We start from the raw sequence: 20,000 nt of genomic DNA on the forward strand, positions 1-20,000 counted from the left end.
GCGCCACCCCCGACCGCCACCAGCCGACCGCCACAAGGCGACAGCCACCATCCCCAAGCGCCATCCCCGACCGCCACCCCCCGACCGCCACCAGCCGACCGCCACCAGCCGACCGCCACAAGGCGACAGCCACCATCCCCAAGCGCCACCCCCGACCGCCACCAGCCGACCGCCACCAGCCGACCGCCACAAGGCGACAGCCACCATCCCCAAGCGCCATCCCCGACCGCCACCACCCGACCGCCACCAGCCGACCGCCACCAGCCGACCGCCACAAGGCGACAGCCACCATCCCCAAGCGCCATCCCCGACCGCCACAAGGCGACCGCCACCAGCCGACCGCCACAAGGCGACAGCCACCATCCCCAAGCGCCACCAGCCGACCGCCACCAGCCGACCGCCACAAGGCGACAGCCACCATCCCCAAGCGCCACCCCCGACCGCCACCCCCCGACCGCCACCAGCCGACCGCCACAAGGCGACCGCCACAAGGCGACAGCCACCATCCCCAAGCGCCACCCCCGACCGCCACCCCCCGACCGCCACCAGCCGACCGCCACAAGGCGACAGCCACCATCCCCAAGCGCCATCCCCGACCGCCACCCCCCGACCGCCACAAGGCGACCGCCACCAGCCGACCGCCACAAGGCGACAGCCACCATCCCCAAGCGCCACCCCCGACCGCCGCCCCCCGACCGCCCCAAGGCGACCGCCACCAGCCGACCGCCACAAGGCGACAGCCACCATCCCCAAGCGCCATCCCCGACCGCCACCAGCCGACCGCCACCAGCCGACCGCCACAAGGCGACAGCCACCATCCCCAAGCGCCATCCCCGACCGCCACCAGCCGACCGCCACAAGGCGACAGCCACCATCCCCAAGCGCCATCCCCGACCGCCACCAGCCGACCGCCACCAGCCGACCGCCACCAGCCGACCGCCACAAGGCGACAGCCACCATCCCCAAGCGCCACCCCCGACCGCCACCAGCCGACCGCCACAAGGCGACAGCCACCATCCCCAAGCGCCATCCCCGACCGCCACCAGCCGACCGCCACAAGGCGACAGCCACCATCCCCAAGCGCCACCCCCGACCGCCACCAGCCGACCGCCACCAGCCGACCGCCACAAGGCGACAGCCACCATCCCCAAGCGCCACCCCCGACCGCCACCAGCCGACCGCCACCAGCCGACCGCCACAAGGCGACAGCCACCATCCCCAAGCGCCATCCCCGACCGCCACCACCCGACCGCCACCAGCCGACCGCCACCAGCCGACCGCCACAAGGCGACAGCCACCATCCCCAAGCGCCACCCCCGACCGCCACCAGCCGACCGCCACAAGGCGACAGCCACCATCCCCAAGCGCCATCCCCGACCGCCACCAGCCGACCGCCACCAGCCGACCGCCACCGGCCGACCGCCACCGGCCGTTCGCGGTGTGCGCCGCCGTTCCCCAAGCACCCTCCGGGACGAAGCCGGAGCCGGAGAATAGCAGCGGCCGTGCGTAAAAGCTGCGGCCGGGCCTCGCGGAAGGTCCCCGGGCAGCGAGCTGCCGAGCCCCGGCCTCCAGCTTCCACCAGATAATAGGACCGGGCGCGCGCAAAAGCTGCGGCCGGGCCTGGCGGAAGGTCCTCGGGCATCCAGCGAGATCACACGGCCCCCACCGGAGGCGGCTAGCGCCTCCGTAGAGTAGTGCCGGCCCGTGGAAGCGGCCGCCCGTCAGCCTGCGTTGCCGCTGGTCGAAAAATGCACTAAGTGCCAAACCCCATTCATTTACAACGGCGTGTCCGCCAGAGGGCGCACTTCCCCCGGCGGACCAGCCGGCGGGGCTCGTTAGAGAGTGTATCCGCCTGGCAGTGCCTCCTGGACGGCCTGTATTCCGGACCGCGACCGCTAACTTACGGGAGCCTAAACGGCCCGCGGACCAGCCGGCGGGTCCTCCGTGAAAGCCTATCCGCCTGGCGGTGCCTCCTGGACGGCCTGGATTCCGGACCGCGACCGCTAACTTACGGGACCCTAAACGGCCCGCGGACCAGCCGGCGGCTCCTCCGTGAAAGCCTATCCGCCTGGCGGTGGCTCCGGGCCGGCCTGGATTCCGGACCGCCACCGCTCACTCGCGGGACCCTAATCGGCCCGCGGACCAGCCGGCGGGACCTCCGTGAAAGCCTATCCGCCTGGCGGTGCCTCCTGGACGGCCTGGATTCCGGACCGCGACCGCTAACTTACGGGACCCTAAACGGCCCGCGGACCAGCCGGCGGCTCCTCCGTGAAAGCCTATCCGCCTGGCGGTGGCTCCGGGCCGGCCTGGATTCCGGACCGCCACCGCTCACTCGCGGGACCCTAATCGGCCCGCGGACCAGCCGGCGGGACCTCCGTGAAAGCCTATCCGCCTGGCGGTGCCTCCTGGCCGGCCTGGATTCCGGACCGCCACCGCTCACTCGCGGGACCCTAATCGGCCCGCGGACCAGCCGGCGGATCCTCCGTGAAAGCCTATCCGCCTTCGCCGGTTCCCCGGCCGGCCACGGGTGGCGAGAATCCGGCCTCCTCGCCCGGAGCGCGCTTCGACTTGGGCGAAAAATGCACCAAGTGCCAAACCCCATTCATTTACAACGGCGTGTCCGCCAGAGGGCGCACTTCCTCCGGCCGGCGGGGCTCGTTAGAGACCGCGTCCGCCTTGGCCGGTTCCCCGGCCGGCCACGGGTGGCGAGAATCCGGCCTCCTCGCCCGGAGCGCGCTTCGACTTGGGCGAAAAATGCACCAAGTGCCAAACCCCATTCATTTACAACGGCGTGTCCGCCAGAGGGCGCACTTCCTCCGGCCGGCGGGGCTCGTTAGAGAGCGCGTCCGCCTTGGCCGGTTCCCCGGCCGGCCACGGGTGGCGAGAATCCGGCCTCCTCGCCCGGAGCGCGCTTCGACTTGGGCGAAAAATGCACCAAGTGCCAAACCCCATTCATTTACAACGGCGTGTCCGCCAGAGGGCGCACTTCCTCCGGCCGGCGGGGCTCGTTAGAGACCGCGTCCGCCTTGGCCGGTTCCCCGGCCGGCCACGGGTGGCGAGAATCCGGCCTCCTCGCCCGGAGCGCGCTTCGACTTGGGCGAAAAATGCACCAAGTGCCAAACCCCATTCATTTACAACGGCGTGTCCGCCAGAGGGCGCACTTCCTCCGGCCGGCGGGGCTCGTTAGAGAGCGCGTCCGCCTTGGCCGGTTCCCCGGCCGGCCACGGGTGGCGAGAATCCGGCCTCCTCGCCCGGAGCGCGCTTCGACTTGGGCGAAAAATGCACCAAGTGCCAAACCCCATTCATTTACAACGGCGTGTCCGCCAGAGGGCGCACTTCCTCCGGCCGGCGGGGCTCGTTAGAGAGCGCGTCCGCCTTCGCCGGTTCCCCGGTCGGCCGCGAACGGCGAAAAGCCGGCCTCTTCCCCCGGAGCCCGGTGGGCGAATTTTTTTTTTTTTTTTTTTTTTCAAAGTGCCAACGGCTCTCGCGCCGCGCTGCGTCCGCCTTCGCCGGTTCCCCGGTCGGCCCGAACGAGCGAAAATTCGGCCTCTTGCCCCGGAGCCCGGTCGGCGAATTATTTATTTATTTATTTATTTATTTATTTTTCCAAAGTGCCAACGGCTCTCGCGCCGCGATGCGTCCGCCTTCGCCGGTTCCCCGGTCGGCCACGAACGGCCAAAAATCGGCCTCTCCCCCCGGAGCCCGGTCGGCGAATTATTATTTATTTATTTATTTATTTATTTATTTATTTATTTTTCCAAAGTGCCAACGGCTCTCGCGCCGCGATGCGTCCGCCTTCGCCGGTTCCCCGGTCGGCCACGAAGTATTGCGCATGATTATACGCGATGTTAATATTTATTTAATTATTAAATAAATACATACATGTGTTTATTAATGATATACGCGATGTTAATATTTATTTAATTATTACCTATATTATGAATAAACTAACGGTGATTTTACACGATTTGACTACATACGTGACCGTGATATAGTGCCGAGGGCTCCCGCGCCGTCACGCGTCCGCCTTGGCACGGGTCGCCCGCGGCAGCGAGCGTTCGGCTCGCGGGGGTCCGCGGGGTGTTATTAGGGAGTGCGGCAGCCGTGCCGAGGCTCCGGCCGGCCGCCGGAAGTCCGGCGGGGGAGCGTCGGAGCTCCGCGAGGCCGGCCGGGGAGCCTCTTAGTCATCGCCCGCGCTCGCGGTGGTCCCGGTCGCTTAAAGTGCCACGGGAGGCGTAGCGATGCCAGTGAGTGTGCGCCAAGTGCGAGAGGCGGTGCATTTACGCGCCGTGTCCGCGAGAGGGAGGCAATTCCCCGTTGCGACCTCCGGGAGATCAGCGGGCCGTTCAAATCGCTTAGCCGGGGTGCCGGGAGCCTCCTCGGGCGTCGAGTTAGGAGGGGGGCGCGCGGAGAACCGGCCGGAGGTCCCCTGGAAGCTCAGCGGGCCGTGGGAAACGCTTGGCCGGGGTGCCGGGAGCCTCGGCCGGCTTAAAAGTGAGGAGGAAAGCGCGCGGAGAACCGGCCGGAGGTCCCCTGGAAACTCAGCGGGACGTGGGAAAAAGCTCAGCCGGGGTGCCGGAAGCCTCGGCCGGCTTAAAACGTGAGGAGGAAAGCACCGGGAGAACCGGCTGGAGGTCTTCTGGAAGCTCAGCGGGCCGTTCAAAACGCTTAGCCGAGGTGCCTGGAGCCTCGGCCGGCTTACAAGTGAGGAGGAAAGCGCGCGGAGAACCGGCCGGAGGTCCCCTGGAAGCTCAGCGGGCCGTGGGAAACGCTTGGCCGGGGTGCCTGGAGCCTCGGCCGGCTTAAAAGTGAGGAGGAAAGCGCGCGGAGAACCGGCCGGAGGTCCCCTGGAAGCTCAGCGGGCCGTGGGAAAAAGCTTAGCCGGGGTGCCGGAAGCCTCGGCCGGCTTAAAACGTGAGGAGGAAAGCATCGGGAGAACCGGCTGGAGGTCTTCTGGAAGCTCAGCGGGCCGCCGAAAACGCGTAGCCGAGGTGCCGGGAGCCTCCTCGGGCGTCAAAAGTGAGGAGCGACGCACCCCCGAGAACCGCCTGGGTCCTCCAGCCACCGTTGAAAAAGACGTCGAGTCAGGCTACCTTAAGAGAGTCACAGCTACTCCCGCCGTTTACCCGCGCGGAGCGTCATCGCCTCCGCGAACCGTCAAAAATAAATAAATACATGAATAAATGTCAAGTGAGCCTACCTTAAGAGAGTCGTAGTTACTCCCGCCGTTTGGCCGCTCAAAGTGTCATCGGAAGCGGACCCACGCAAGTAAGTGTGCGCAAAGTGCGAGAGGTGGTGTTTTTACTCGCCGCGTCCGCCAGAGGGAGGCAATTCCCCGCCGCGGCGGCACCGGCAGCTTCCGAGCGTCTCCCCGAGCGCTCGGAAGTCCGTGCGGGGGGGAGATGAGAGCCGTGCGAGGTACCAGGTGGAGCCGGACGGCGCGGTGCTTCCAAGCAGCCGATCCGCTGGGCTTGGAGCTATTTTCGGCCACTTGGCGCGCGAGCACGGCCTCCCGGCGGTGCCGGGGGGTGGTGCGCGAGCGCGCCGGCCGCCGGAGGTCCCGCGGAGGAGCGTCGGAGCTCCGCGAGGCCGGGGAGCCTCTCGGTAATCACCCGGGGCCGGCGGAGCGTTATTCGGCCGCTCTGCGCGCGCGCGCACGGCCTCCCGGCGGTGCCGGGGGGTGGTGCGCGAGCGCGCCGGCCGCCGGAGGTCCCGCGGAGGAGCGTCGGAGCTCCGCGAGGCCGGGGAGCCTCTCGGTAATCACCCGGGGCCGGCGGAGCGTTATTCGGCCGCTCTGCGCGCGCGCGCACGGCCTCCCGGCGGTGCCGGGGGGTGGTGCGCGAGCGCGCCGGCCGCCGGAGGTCCCGCGGAGGAGCGTCGGAGCTCCGCGAGGCCGGGGAGCCTCTCGGTAATCACCCGGGGCCGGCGGAGCGTTATTCGGCCGCTCTGCGCGCGCGCGCACGGCCTCCCGGCGGTGCCGGGGGGTGGTGCGCGAGCGCGCCGGCCGCCGGAGGTCCCGCGGAGGAGCGTCGGAGCTCCGCGAGGCCGGGGAGCCTCTCGGTAATCACCCGGTGGCCGGCGGAGCGTTATTCGGCCGCTCTGCGCGCGCGCACGGCCTCCCGGCGGTGCCGGGGGGTGGTGCGCGAGCGCGCCGGCCGCCGGAGGTCCCGCGGAGGAGCGTCGGAGCTCCGCGAGGCCGGGGAGCCTCTCGGTAATCACCCGGGGCCGGCGGAGCGTTATTCGGCCGCTCTGCGCGCGCGCGCACGGCCTCCCGGCGGTGCCGGGGGGTGGTGCGCGAGCGCGCCGGCCGCCGGAGGTCCCGCGGAGGAGCGTCGGAGCTCCGCGAGGCCGGGGAGCCTCTCGGTAATCACCCGGGGCCGGCGGAGCGTTATTCGGCCGCTCTGCGCGCGCGCGCACGGCCTCCCGGCGGTGCCGGGGGGTGGTGCGCGAGCGCGCCGGCCGCCGGAGGTCCCGCGGAGGAGCGTCGGAGCTCCGCGAGGCCGGGGAGCCTCTCGGTAATCACCCGGGGCCGGCGGAGCGTTATTCGGCCGCTCTGCGCGCGCGCGCACGGCCTCCCGGCGGTGCCGGGGGGTGGTGCGCGAGCGCGCCGGCCGCCGGAGGTCCCGCGGAGGAGCGTCGGAGCTCCGCGAGGCCGGGGAGCCTCTCGGTAATCACCCGGGGCCGGCGGAGCGTTATTCGGCCGCTCTGCGCGCGCGCGCACGGCCTCCCGGCGGTGCCGGGGGGTGGTGCGCGAGCGCGCCGGCCGCCGGAGGTCCCGCGGAGGAGCGTCGGAGCTCCGCGAGGCCGGGGAGCCTCTCGGTAATCACCCGGGGCCGGCGGAGCGTTATTCGGCCGCTCTGCGCGCGCGCGCACGGCCTCCCGGCGGTGCCGGGGGGTGGTGCGCGAGCGCGCCGGCCGCCGGAGGTCCCGCGGAGGAGCGTCGGAGCTCCGCGAGGCCGGGGAGCCTCTCGGTAATCACCCGGGGCCGGCGGAGCGTTATTCGGCCGCTCTGCGCGCGCGCGCACGGCCTCCCGGCGGTGCCGGGGGGTGGTGCGCGAGCGCGCCGGCCGCCGGAGGTCCCGCGGAGGAGCGTCGGAGCTCCGCGAGGCCGGGGAGCCTCTCGGTAATCACCCGGGGCCGGCGGAGCGTTATTCGGCCGCTCTGCGCGCGCGCACGGCCTCCCGGCGCCTCCGCGAACCGCCAAAATAAATGTCAAGTGAGCCTACCTTAAGAGAGTCACAGTTACTCCCGCCGTTTACCCGCGCGGAGCGTCATCGCCTCCGCGAACCGTCAAAAATAAATAAATACATGAATGAATAAATGTCAAGTGAGCCTACCTTAAGAGAGTCACAGTTACTCCCGCCGTTTACCCGCGCGGAGCGTCATCGCCTCCGCGAACCGTCAAAAATAAATAAATACATGAATAAATAGTCAAGTGAGCCTACCTTAAGAGAGTCGTAGTTACTCCCGCCGTTCGGCCGCTTAAAGTGCCACGGGAGGCGTAGCAATGCGAGTGAGTGTGCGCCAAGTGCGAGAGGCGGTGTATTTACTCGCCGTGTCCGCGAGAGGGAGGTAACTCCCCGTTGCGACCTCCGGGAGAGCAACGGGCCGCCGAAAACGCTCAGCCGAGGTGCTGGAAGCCTCGGCCGGCTCGCAAAGCGAGGCGCGAGGCACCGGGAGAACCGGCTGGAGGTCCCTCGGAAGCTCAGCGGGCCGTGGAGAAAGCTTAGCCGGGGTGCTGGAAGCCTCGGCCGGCTCACAAAGCGAGGCGCGAGGCACCGGGAGAACCGGCTGCAGGTCCCCTGGAAGCTCAGCGGGCCGTGGAGAAAGCTTAGCCGGGGTGCTGGAAGCCTCGGCCGGCTCACAAAGCGAGGCGCGAGGCACCGGGAGAACCGGCTGGAGGTCCCTCGGAAGCTCAGCGGGCCGTGGAGAAAGCTTAGCCGGGGTGCCGGAAGCCTCGGCCGGCTTAAAATGTGAGGAGGAAACCGGCTGGACGTCTTCTGGAAGATCAGCGGGCCGTGGAAAATGCTAAGCCGAGGTGCTGGTTGTCGAATAAGGCTCCGCCATCTCGTAGAAGGTGCTAATAAAGTTCATATCCGCTCGGCTGGAGGTAATTGGCCAGCGGACCGGCCGGCGGGACCTCCGTGACCGCCTATCCGCCTGCCGGTGGCTGCTGGCCGGCGTGCATTCCGGGCCGCGACCGCTAACTTACGGGACCCTAAATGGCCCGCGGACCAGCTGGCGGGACCTCCGTGACAGCCTACCCGCCTGGCGGTGGCTGCTGGCCGGCGCGGATTCCGGGCCGCGACCGCTAACTTACGGGACCCTAATTGGCCCGCGGACCGGCTGGCGGGACCTCCGTGAAAGCCCATCCGCCTGCCGGTGCCTCCTGGCCGGCGTGGATTCCGGGCCGCAACCGCTAACTTACGGGACCATAAATGGCCCGCGGACCAGCTGGCGGGACCTCCGTGACCGCCTATCCGCCTGGCGGTGCCTCCTGGCCGGCCTGGATTCCGGGCCGCGACCGCTCACCTACGGGACCCTAAATGGCCCGCGGACCAGCCGGCGGGACCTCCGTGACAGCCTACCCGCCTCCCGGTGGCTGCTGGCCGGCGCGGATTCCGGGCCGCGACCGCTAACTTACGGGACCCCAATTGGCCCGCGGACCAGCCGGCGGGACCCCCGTGACCGCCTATCCGCCTTGGCCGGTTCCCCGGCCGGCCACGGATGGCGAGAATCCGGCCTCCTCGCCCGGAGCGCTCGTCGGCTTCGGCGAAAAATGCACTAAGTGCCAAACCCCATTCATTTACAACGGCGTGTCCGCCAGAGGGCGCACTTCCCCCCGCGGACCGGCCGGCGGGACCTCCGTGACCGCCTATCCGCCTGGCGGTGGCTGCGGGCCGGCGCGAATTCCGGGCCGCGACCGCTAACTTACGGGACCCCAATTGGCCCGCGGACCAGCCGGCGGGACCTCCGTGACCGCCTATCCGCCTGCGCTGGTTCCCCGGTCGGCGTGGATTCCGGACCGCGACCGCTAAATTACGGGACCCAAATTGGCCCGCGGACCAGCCGGCGGGACCTCCGTGACCGCCTATCCGCCTCCGCTGGTTCCCCGGTCGGCGTGGATTCCGGACCGCGACCGCTAAATTACGGGACCCAAAATGGCCCGCGGACCAGCCGGCGGGACCTCCGTGACCGCCTATCCGCCTCCGCTGGTTCCCCGGTCGGCGTGGATTCCGGACCGCGACCGCTAAATTACGGGACCCAAATTGGCCCGCGGACCAGCCGGCGGGACCTCCGTGACCGCCTATCCGCCTCCGCTGGTTCCCCGGTCGGCGTGGATTCCGGACCGCGACCGCTAAATTACGGGACCCAAAATGGCCCGCGGACCAGCCGGCGGGACCTCCGTGACCGCCTATCCGCCTCCGCTGGTTCCCCGGTCGGCGTGGATTCCGGACCGCGACCGCTAAATTACGGGACCCAAAATGGCCCGCGGACCAGCCGGCGGGACCTCCGTGACCGCCTATCCGCCTCCGCTGGTTCCCCGGTCGGCGTGGATTCCGGACCGCGACCGCTAAATTACGGGACCCAAATTGGCCCGCGGACCAGCCGGCGGGACCTCCGTGACCGCCTATCCGCCTCCGCTGGTTCCCCGGTCGGCGTGGATTCCGGACCGCGACCGCTAAATTACGGGACCCAAAATGGCCCGCGGACCAGCCGGCGGGACCTCCGTGACCGCCTATCCGCCTCCGCTGGTTCCCCGGTCGGCGTGGATTCCGGACCGCGACCGCTAAATTACGGGACCCAAAATGGCCCGCGGACCAGCCGGCGGGACCTCCGTGACCGCCTATCCGCCTCCGCTGGTTCCCCGGTCGGCGTGGATTCCGGACCGCGACCGCTAAATTACGGGACCCAAAATGGCCCGCGGACCAGCCGGCGGGACCTCCGTGACCGCCTATCCGCCTCCGCTGGTTCCCCGGTCGGCGTGGATTCCGGACCGCGACCGCTAAATTACGGGACCCAAATTGGCCCGCGGACCAGCCGGCGGGACCTCCGTGACCGCCTATCCGCCTCCGCTGGTTCCCCGGTCGGCGTGGATTCCGGACCGCGACCGCTAAATTACGGGACCCAAAATGGCCCGCGGACCAGCCGGCGGGACCTCCGTGACCGCCTATCCGCCTCCGCTGGTTCCCCGGTCGGCGTGGATTCCGGACCGCGACCGCTAAATTACGGGACCCAAAATGGCCCGCGGACCAGCCGGCGGGACCTCCGTGACCGCCTATCCGCCTCCGCTGGTTCCCCGGTCGGCCACAGATGACGAATATTCGGCCTCTCGCTCTGGAAGTCCTGCCGACTTAGCCGAAAATTTTCTAAGTGCCATCGGCTCTCGCTCGGAAAAGTGTCCGCCTCGTCTGGTTCCCCAGCTCGGCCTCAGAATTCGAAAATTCGGCCTCTCTGAGGTACCAGGGGTAGGCTTTATGTACTTGGTCCCCCCACTTAGTGTACTCATCACTTTACCCCCCTTTCGCAAAATATAGTCGGCACGTATGTGCAGAACTGTTTATTTTCATTTTAAAAATTTTCTAAGTGCCAGCGGAAGCTGTCACACGAACTGTCCGAGCTACCACGGTGCCCATCCCGGGCAGTGACGGCAAAAGGCCGATGTGTGTTTGATGGAAGTCTGAATAATTTCTAAGTGCCAACGGCTCAACCGCCGTAAAGTGTCCGCCTCGGCTGGTTCTCCCGGTCGGCCCGAACGAGCGAAAATTCGGCCTCTTCCCCTGGAGGTCCGGAACATTTTGGCGAATATTTTCAAAGTGCCAACGGCTGTTGCGCCGTAACGTGTCCGACCCGGCCGGTTCCTCCGGTCGGCCCGAACGAGCGAAAATTCGGCCTCTTCCCCTGGAGGTCCGGAACATTTTGGCGAATATTTTCAAAGTGCCAACGGCTGCTCCGCCGTAAAGTGTCCGACCCGGCTGGTTCCTCCGGTCGGCCCGAACGAGCGAAAATTCGGCCTCTTCCCCTGGAGGTCCGGACGACTTTGGCGAATATTTTCAAAGTGCCAACGGCTGTTGCGCCGTAACGTGTCCGACCCGGCTGGTTCCTCCGGTCGGCCCGAACGAGCGAAAATTCGGCCTCTTCCCCTGGAGGTCCGGAACATTTTGGCGAATATTTTCAAAGTGCCATCGGCTCTTCCGCCGTAAGGTGTCCGACTCGGCCGGTTCCTCCGGTCGGCCTGAACGAGCGAAAATTCGGCCTCTTCCCCTGGAGGTCCTGTCAAGTTTAACGAATATTTTCTAAGTGCCATCGGCTCTTCCGCCGTAAGGTGTCCGACTCGGCCGGTTCCTCCGGTCGGCCTGAACAAGCGAAAATTCGGCCTCTTCCCCTGGAGGTCCTGTCAAGTTTAACGAATATTTTCTAAGTGCCATCGGCTCTTCCGCCGTAAGGTGTCCGACTCGGCCGGTTCCTCCGGTCGGCCTGAACAAGCGAAAATTCGGCCTCTTCCCCTGGAGGTCCTGTCAAGTTTAACGAATATTTTCTAAGTGCGAACGGCTCTTCCGCCGTAAGGTGTCCGACCCGGCCGGTTCCTCCGGTCGGCCCGAACGAGCGAAAATTCGGCCTCTTCCCCTGGAGGTCCTGTCAAGTTTAACGAATATTTTCTAAGTGCCATCGGCTCTTCCGCCGTAAGGTGTCCGACTCGGCCGGTTCCTCCGGTCGGCCTGAACGAGCGAAAATTCGGCCTCTTCCCCTGGAGGTCCTGTCAAGTTTAACGAATATTTTCTAAGTGCCATCGGCTCTTCCGCCGTAAGGTGTCCGACTCGGCCGGTTCCTCCGGTCGGCCTGAACAAGCGAAAATTCGGCCTCTTCCCCTGGAGGTCCTGTCAAGTTTAACGAATATTTTCTAAGTGCGAACGGCTCTTCCGCCGTAAGGTGTCCGACCCGGCCGGTTCCTCCGGTCGGCCCGAACGAGCGAAAATTCGGCCTCTTCCCCTGGAGGTCCTGTCAAGTTTAACGAATATTTTCTAAGTGCCATCGGCTCTTCCGCCGTAAGGTGTCCGTCTCGGCCGGTTCCTCCGGTCGGCCTGAACGAGCGAAAATTCGGCCTCTTCCCCTGGAGGTCCTGTCAAGTTTAACGAATATTTTCTAAGTGCCATCGGCTCTTCCGCCGTAAGGTGTCCGACTCGGCCGGTTCCTCCGGTCGGCCTGAACAAGCGAAAATTCGGCCTCTTCCCCTGGAGGTCCGTTCAAGTTTAACGAATATTTTCTAAGTGCCATCGGCTCTTCCGCCGTAAGGTGTCCGACTCGGCTGGTTGCCGATGTCGGCCAGAACAAGTGGAAACTCGGCCTCTTCCCCTGGAGGTCAGTTGAAGTTTAACGAATATTTTCAAAGTGCCAACGGCTGCTCCGCCGTAAAGCGTCCGACTCGGCTGGTTCCCGATGTCGGCCAGAACAAGTGAAAATTCGGCCTCTTCCCCTGGAGGTCCGTTCAAGATTAACGAATATTTTCTAAGTGCCAACGGCTGCTCCGCCGTAAAGCGTCCGACTCGGCTGGTTCCCGATGTCGGCCAGAACAAGTGAACATTCGGCCTCTTCCCCTGGAGGTCCGTTCAAGATTAACGAATATCTTCTAAGTGCCAACGGCTCTTGCGCCGAAAAGCGTCCGCCTCGGCTGGTTCCCGATGTCGGCCAGAACAAGTGAAAATTCGGCCTCTTCCCCTGGAGGTCCGTTCAAGATTAACTAATATTTTCTAAGTGCCAACGGCTCTTGCGCCGAAAAGCGTCCGCCTCGGCTGGTTCCCGCGGTCGGACACAAAATGTGTCAATTCGGCCTCTCTGAGGTACCAGGGGTGGGCTTTATGTACTTGGTCCCCCCACTTAGTGTACTCATCACTTTACCCCCCTTTCGCAAAATATAGTCGGCACGTATGTGCAGAACTGTTTATTTTCATTTTAAAAATTGTCTAAGTGCCAGCGGAAGCTGTCACACGAACTGTCCGAGCTACCACGGTGCCCATCCCGGGCAGTGACGGCAAAAGGCCGATGTGTGTTTGATGGAAGTCTGAATAATTTCTAAGTGCCAACGGCTCAACCGCCGTAAAGTGTCCGCCTCGGCCGGTTCTCCCGGTCGGCCCGAACGAGCGAAAATTCGGCCTCTTTCCCTGGAGGTCCGGAACATTTTGGCGAATATTTTCTAAGTGCTAACGGGTGCTCCGCCGTAAAGTGTCCGCCTCGGCTGGTTCCCCCGGTCGGCCAGAACAAGTGAAAATTCGGCCTCTTCCCCTGGAGGTCCGGAACATTTTGGCGAATATTTCCTAAGTGCCAACGGCTCAACCGCCGTAAAGTGTCCGCCTCGGCTGGTTCCTCCGGTCGGCCAGAACGAGTGAAAATTCGGCCACTTCCCCTGGAGGTCCGGAACATTTTGGCGAATATTTCCTAAGTGCCAACGGCTGCTCCGCCGTAAAGTGTCCGCCTCGGCCGGTTCCCCCGGTCGGCCAGAACAAGTGAAAATTCGGCCTCTTCCCCTGGAGGTCCGGAACATTTTGGCGAATATTTCCTAAGTGCCAACGGCTCAACCGCCGTAAAGTGTCCGCCTCGGCTGGTTCCTCCGGTCGGCCAGAACGAGCGAAAATTCGGCCTCTTCCCCTGGAGGTCCGGAACATTTTGGCGAATATTTCCTAAGTGCCAACGGCTGCTCCGCCGTAAAGTGTCCGCCTCGGCCGGTTCCCCCGGTCGGCCAGAACAAGTGAAAATCCGGCCTCTTCCCCTGGAAGTCCGGCCGAGTTAAGGCAAATATTTCCTAAGTGCCAACGGCTGTTCCGCCGTAAAGGGTCCGACTCGGCTGGTTCCCGATGTCGGCCAGAACAAGTGAAAAATCGGCCTCTTCCCCTGGAAGTCCGGCCGAGTTCGGCGAATATTTCCTAAGTGCCAACGGCTGTTCCGCCGTAAAGAGTCCGACTCGGCTGGTTCCCGATGTCGGCCAGAACAAGTGAAAATCCGGCCTCTTCCCCTGGAAGTCCGGCCGAGTTAAGGCAAATATTTCCTAAGTGCCAACGGCTGCTCAGCCTTAAAGTGTCCGACTCGGCTGGTTCCCGATGTCGGCCAGAACAAGTGAAAATCCGGCCTCTTCCCCTGGAAGTCCGGCCGAGTTAAGGCAAATATTTCCTAAGTGCCAACGGCTGCTCAGCCTTAAAGTGTCCGACTCGGCTGGTTCCCGATGTCGGCCAGAACAAGTGAAAATCCGGCCTCTTCCCCTGGAAGTCCGGCCGAGTTAAGGCAAATATTTCCTAAGTGCCAACGGCTGCTCCGCCGTAAAGTGTCCGCCTCGGCCGGTTCCCCCGGTCGGCCAGAACAAGTGAAAATCCGGCCTCTTCCCCTGGAAGTCCGGCCGAGTTAAGGCAAATATTTCCTAAGTGCCAACGGCTGTTCCGCCGTAAAGGGTCCGACTCGGCTGGTTCCCGATGTCGGCCAGAACAAGTGAAAAATCGGCCTCTTCCCCTGGAAGTCCGGCCGAGTTCGGCGAATATTTCCTAAGTGCCAACGGCTGTTCCGCCGTAAAGAGTCCGACTCGGCTGGTTCCCCCGGTCGGCCAGAACAAGTGAAAAATCGGCCTCTTCCCCTGGAAGTCCGGCCGAGTTAAGGCAAATATTTCCTAAGTGCCAACGGCTGTTCCGCCGTAAAGAGTCCGACTCGGCTGGTTCCCGATGTCGGCCAGAACAAGTGAAAATCCGGCCTCTTCCCCTGGAAGTCCGGCCGAGTTAAGGCAAATATTTCCTAAGTGCCAACGGCTGCTCAGCCTTAAAGTGTCCGACTCGGCTGGTTCCCGATGTCGGCCAGAACAAGTGAAAATCCGGCCTCTTCCCCTGGAAGTCCGGCCGAGTTAAGGCAAATATTTCCTAAGTGCCAACGGCTGCTCAGCCTTAAAGTGTCCGACTCGGCTGGTTCCCGATGTCGGCCAGAACAAGTGAAAATCCGGCCTCTTCCCCTGGAAGTCCGGCCGAGTTAAGGCAAATATTTCCTAAGTGCCAACGGCTGCTCCGCCGTAAAGTGTCCGCCTCGGCCGGTTCCCCCGGTCGGCCAGAACAAGTGAAAATCCGGCCTCTTCCCCTGGAAGTCCGGCCGAGTTAAGGCAAATATTTCCTAAGTGCCAACGGCTGTTCCGCCGTAAAGGGTCCGACTCGGCTGGTTCCCGATGTCGGCCAGAACAAGTGAAAAATCGGCCTCTTCCCCTGGAAGTCCGGCCGAGTTCGGCGAATATTTCCTAAGTGCCAACGGCTGTTCCGCCGTAAAGAGTCCGACTCGGCTGGTTCCCCCGGTCGGCCAGAACAAGTGAAAAATCGGCCTCTTCCCCTGGAAGTCCGGCCGAGTTAAGGCAAATATTTCCTAAGTGCCAACGGCTGTTCCGCCGTAAAGGGTCCGACTCGGCTGGTTCCCGATGTCGGCCAGAACAAGTGAAAATCCGGCCTCTTCCCCTGGAAGTCCGGCCGAGTTAAGGCAAATATTTCCTAAGTGCCAACGGCTGCTCAGCCTTAAAGTGTCCGACTCGGCTGGTTCCCGATGTCGGCCAGAACAAGTGAAAATCCGGCCTCTTCCCCTGGAAGTCCGGCCGAGTTAAGGCAAATATTTCCTAAGTGCCAACGGCTGCTCAGCCTTAAAGTGTCCGACTCGGCTGGTTCCCGATGTCGGCCAGAACAAGTGAAAATCCGGCCTCTTCCCCTGGAAGTCCGGCCGAGTTAAGGCAAATATTTCCTAAGTGCCAACGGCTGCTCCGCCGTAAAGTGTCCGCCTCGGCCGGTTCCCCCGGTCGGCCAGAACAAGTGAAAATCCGGCCTCTTCCCCTGGAAGTCCGGCCGAGTTAAGGCAAATATTTCCAAAGTGCCAACGGCTGTTCCGCCGTAAAGGGTCCGACTCGGCTGGTTCCCGATGTCGGCCAGAACAAGTGAAAAATCGGCCTCTTCCCCTGGAAGTCCGGCCGAGTTCGGCGAATATTTCCTAAGTGCCAACGGCTGTTCCGCCGTAAAGAGTCCGACTCGGCTGGTTCCCCCGGTCGGCCAGAACAAGTGAAAAATCGGCCTCTTCCCCTGGAAGTCCGGCCGAGTTAAGGCAAATATTTCCTAAGTGCCAACGGCTGTTCCGCCGTAAAGGGTCCGACTCGGCTGGTTCCCGATGTCGGCCAGAACAAGTGAAAATCCGGCCTCTTCCCCTGGAAGTCCGGCCGAGTTAAGGCAAATATTTCCTAAGTGCCAACGGCTGCTCAGCCTTAAAGTGTCCGACTCGGCTGGTTCCCGATGTCGGCCAGAACAAGTGAAAATCCGGCCTCTTCCCCTGGAAGTCCGGCCGAGTTAAGGCAAATATTTCCTAAGTGCCAACGGCTGCTCAGCCTTAAAGTGTCCGACTCGGCTGGTTCCCGATGTCGGCCAGAACAAGTGAAAATCCGGCCTCTTCCCCTGGAAGTCCGGCCGAGTTAAGGCAAATATTTCCTAAGTGCCAACGGCTGCTCCGCCGTAAAGTGTCCGCCTCGGCCGGTTCCCCCGGTCGGCCAGAACAAGTGAAAATCCGGCCTCTTCCCCTGGAAGTCCGGCCGAGTTAAGGCAAATATTTCCAAAGTGCCAACGGCTGTTCCGCCGTAAAGGGTCCGACTCGGCTGGTTCCCGATGTCGGCCAGAACAAGTGAAAAATCGGCCTCTTCCCCTGGAAGTCCGGCCGAGTTCGGCGAATATTTCCTAAGTGCCAACGGCTGTTCCGCCGTAAAGAGTCCGACTCGGCTGGTTCCCCCGGTCGGCCAGAACAAGTGAAAAATCGGCCTCTTCCCCTGGAAGTCCGGCCGAGTTAAGGCAAATATTTCCTAAGTGCCAACGGCTGTTCCGCCGTAAAGAGTCCGACTCGGCTGGTTCCCGATGTCGGCCAGAACAAGTGAAAATCCGGCCTCTTCCCCTGGAAGTCCGGCCGAGTTAAGGCAAATATTTCCTAAGTGCCAACGGCTGCTCAGCCTTAAAGGTCCCGACTCGGCTGGTTCCCGATGTCGGCCAGAACAAGTGACAATTCGGCCTCTTCCCCTGGAGGTCTTTTCAAGTTTAACGAATATTTTCTAAGTGCCAACGGCTGCTCCGCCTTAAAGCGTCCGACTCGGCTGGTTCCCGATGTCGGCCAGAACAAGTGAAAATTCGGCCTCTTCCCCTGGAGGTCTTTTCAAGTTTAACGAATATTTTCTAAGTGCCAACGGCTGCTCCGCCTTAAAGCGTCCGACTCGGCTGGTTCCCGATGTCGGCCAGAACAGGTGAAAATTCGGCCTCTTCCCCTGGAGGTCCGTTCAAGTTTGGGGAATATTTTCTAAGTGCCAACAGCTGCTCCGCCTTAAAGCGTCCGACTCGGCTGGTTCCCGATGTCGGGCAGAACAAGTGAAAATTCGGCCTCTTCCCCTGGAGGTCCGTTCAAGTTTGGCGAATATTTTCTAAGTGCCAACGGCTGCTCCGCCTTAAAGCGTCCGACTCGGCTGGTTCCCGATGTCGGGCAGAACAAGTGACAATTCGGCCTCTTCCCCTGGAAGTCCGGCCGAGTTTGGCGAATATTTTCTAAGTGCCAACGGCTGCTCCGCCGTAAAGAGTCCGACTCGGCTGGTTCCCGATGTCGGCCAGAAAAAGTGACAATTCGGCCTCTTCCCCTGGAGGTCCTTTGAAGTTTAGCGAATATTTTCTAAGTGCCAACGGCTCTTGCGCCGAAAAGCGTCCGCCTCGGCTGGTTCCCGCGGTCGGCCGTAATAGGCGAAAATTCGGCCTCTTCCCCTGGAGCGACCTCCAAATTTGGGCGAAATTTTTTCTAAGTGCCTAAAGGTACCAGGGGTTTGGGTACCAGGGGTGCATTACCAACTGGTCTTTTGTCAACCCATGTACTTTTTCTAGAGTACATGGGTTGGTCCCCCCACTTAGTGTACTCATCACTTTACCCCCCTTTCGCAAAATATAGTCAGAACGAGCATGGGGGACGCAATTGTTTTCCATGCAAATCAATTGGGCCTGGTCCGAGCGCTGGTAACGGCCGCCAGCAAGCGTCCCCTGCTCGGATAGCAGAACTGAAGAAGGCACGGCACTTCCAGAGAGAGAGAGAAAATTTTCTAAGTGCCACATTTCTCAAAAATTTTCAAAGTGCCACATTTCTCAAAAAATTTCTAAGTGCCACATTTCTCAAAAAATTTCTAAGTGCCACATCTCTCAAAAAATTTCAAAGTGCCACATCTCTCAAAAACTTTCAAAGTGCCACATCTCTGAAAAACTTTCTAAGTGCCACGGCACGGCTGTGAAATATTCAAAGTCCTACAGGCATTGGCAGAATGCGCGGACGGCCGTCTGCTCCCGGCGGCCGCCGCGAAGCTACTACCCCCTCCCGGGGACGGCTGTCTGCTCCCGGCAGCCGTCCTTACCCCCCTCCCCCGTTTGCACCGCCTGAAGTTAGACCCGCCTTGGTAGGGCCCCCACCGGCCCCGGCTCGCCGGCGTTGGGTGGACGGTTCCTGCCCACTTGCGGGTCCCGGTCGCTTGGCAACCGACCGGGGAGGACCAGCCGCCTCCTTAAACACAGGCTGGAAGGGAAATCCGGTCAAGCTACGGAGGACCGGCCGCCTCCTTAAACACAGGCCGGAAGGGAAATCCGATCAAGCTACGGAGGACCGGTCGCCTCCCTAAACACAGGCCGGGCAAAAATCTGCGAATGGGCCCGTCAAGGGTAGTGGGTCATCCAAGGTGGGAGGTACCGGCCGCCTCCCTAAACACAGGCCGGGCAAAAATCTGCGAATGGGCCCGTCAAGGGTAGTGGGTCATCCAAGGTGGGAGGTACCGGCCGCCTCCTTAAACACAGGCCGGGCAAAAATCTGCGAATGGCCCGTCAAGGGTAGAAGGTCATCCAAGGAGGGAGGTACCGGCCGCCTCCTTAAACACAGGCCGGGCAAAAATCTGCGAATGGCCCGTCAAGGGTTGTTGGTCATCCAAGGAGGGAGGTACCGGCCGCCTCCTTAAACACAGGCCGGGCAAAAATCTGCGAATGGCCCGTCAAGGGTTGTTGGTCATCCAAGGAGGGAGGTACCGGCCGCCTCCTTAAACACAGGCCGGGCAAAAATCTGCGAACGGCCCGTCAAGGGTTCTGTCTCATCCAAGAAAGGGGTACCGGCCGCCTCAGAGGCCGGAGCGAAGGGGGCGAAAGGCTGTCGATGGGGAAGGATCGGGGCCACGGCTAATCTAGCGATGCCCGCGTCGGGCGGTCACTCCGACGAATGAGCGGGGCCGAATCCGGCGCGAGGCGGCCTTCAGGCACGTGGTTCGAGACGACCTCACCCGGCTCTAGCCCGGAGGATCGGAGGCAACGGCCGTCTCCTTAAGCTAAGGCCGGACGAAAATCTGCGGATGCGGTCCATCCAAGGCAGACGGAGGTACCGGCCGCCTCGGTAAATAAAGCCCGGGCAAAAATCTGCGAACGGCCCGTCAAGGGTTCTGTCTCATCCAAGAAAGGGGTACCGGCCGCCTCAGAGGCCGGAGCGAAGGGGGCGAAAGGCTGTCGATGGGGAAGGATCGGGGCCACGGCTAATCTAGCGATGCCCGCGTCGGGCGGTCACTCCGACGAATGAGCGGGGCCGAATCCGGCGTAGGCGGCCTTCAGGCACGTGGTTCGAGACGACCTCACCCGGCTCTAGCCCGGAGCGAATATCATCTCCAAGGTGTGGAGGCAACGGCCGTCTCCTTAAGCTAAGGCCGGACGAAAATCTGCGGATGCGGTCCATCCAAGGCAGACGGAGGTACCGGCCGCCTCGGTAAATAAAGCCCGGGCAAAAATCTGCGAACGGCCCGTCAAGGGTTCTGTCTCATCCAAGAAAGGGGTACCGGCCGCCTCAGAGGCCGGAGCGAAGGGGGCGAAAGGCTGTCGATGGGGAAGGATCGGGGCCACGGCTAATCTAGCGATGCCCGCGTCGGGCGGTCACTCCGACGAATGAGCGGGGCCGAATCCGGCGTAGGCGGC

The sequence above is a fragment of the Syngnathus scovelli genome, unplaced genomic scaffold (assembly GCF_024217435.2).
Source record: "Syngnathus scovelli strain Florida unplaced genomic scaffold, RoL_Ssco_1.2 HiC_scaffold_119, whole genome shotgun sequence".
NCBI lineage: Eukaryota > Metazoa > Chordata > Actinopteri > Syngnathiformes > Syngnathidae > Syngnathus > Syngnathus scovelli.